Genomic DNA, 768 nt, shown 5'->3' with positions numbered 1-768 from the left:
TGCCCATCACTACTTTTTTCAGTTTACTTGGGAAGGGAAGGGGGAAATGTGCATCAATTTAGCTTTGGCCATGAATGTGCAAACACGCTACCCTTGTCGTGACATGGACCTTAATGACCTTGAAAATACGTATGGTAAAGGCGGTTTCTTGGATAACTGGTTACAATGTTGTTTCCCCTGCAAAACGTACTTGCCTCCATTGTAGTAACTCGAAGTGAGACATTTGTCGCGTTCAGTTGGGTTTGACACTGTCTCCCTTTGCATTCAAAAGCTGATGGTTAAAAATGCGCTTTAGGTCGCGACCCAGATGGACTGTAAACAAACTGCACATACGAACACAAACCTCAATTATACTATTGATGATGTGCCTGAAAATGTGCTAAATGTTTTCATAGATGATGAATCATATAAATAATGTTGTAGGCTACCACTAAAATATGAATGCAATTATTGTCCAAAAAACATTAATTTATTACAAAAAAAGTTTTACTGACTGCTTTTTATCATTATCTATTGTGATGTAAGTGCCTGCAAAAGTGCACGGATGTATATATTATCTTATTTGAATAAACAGAAATATTTTTAAGATTTTAAAATGTTACTGTAATTGTGAAATACGAAAGCTAACAGAAAACGTAAAATTCACCAATAGTGTGCCGCACAAATGATACCGGATACGGCGAACTCTGGCGGAACTGTTCTTTGTTTTCGTTTCCGCACGGGTCAATTTTAACGTAACACTCGCTGAGTTCACATGGTTGTTGCGCA

This window comes from Megalops cyprinoides, chromosome 25 (assembly GCF_013368585.1).
Source record: "Megalops cyprinoides isolate fMegCyp1 chromosome 25, fMegCyp1.pri, whole genome shotgun sequence".
NCBI classification, from domain to species: Eukaryota; Metazoa; Chordata; class Actinopteri; order Elopiformes; family Megalopidae; genus Megalops; species Megalops cyprinoides.
Note: the sequence above shows the minus strand (reverse complement) of the source record.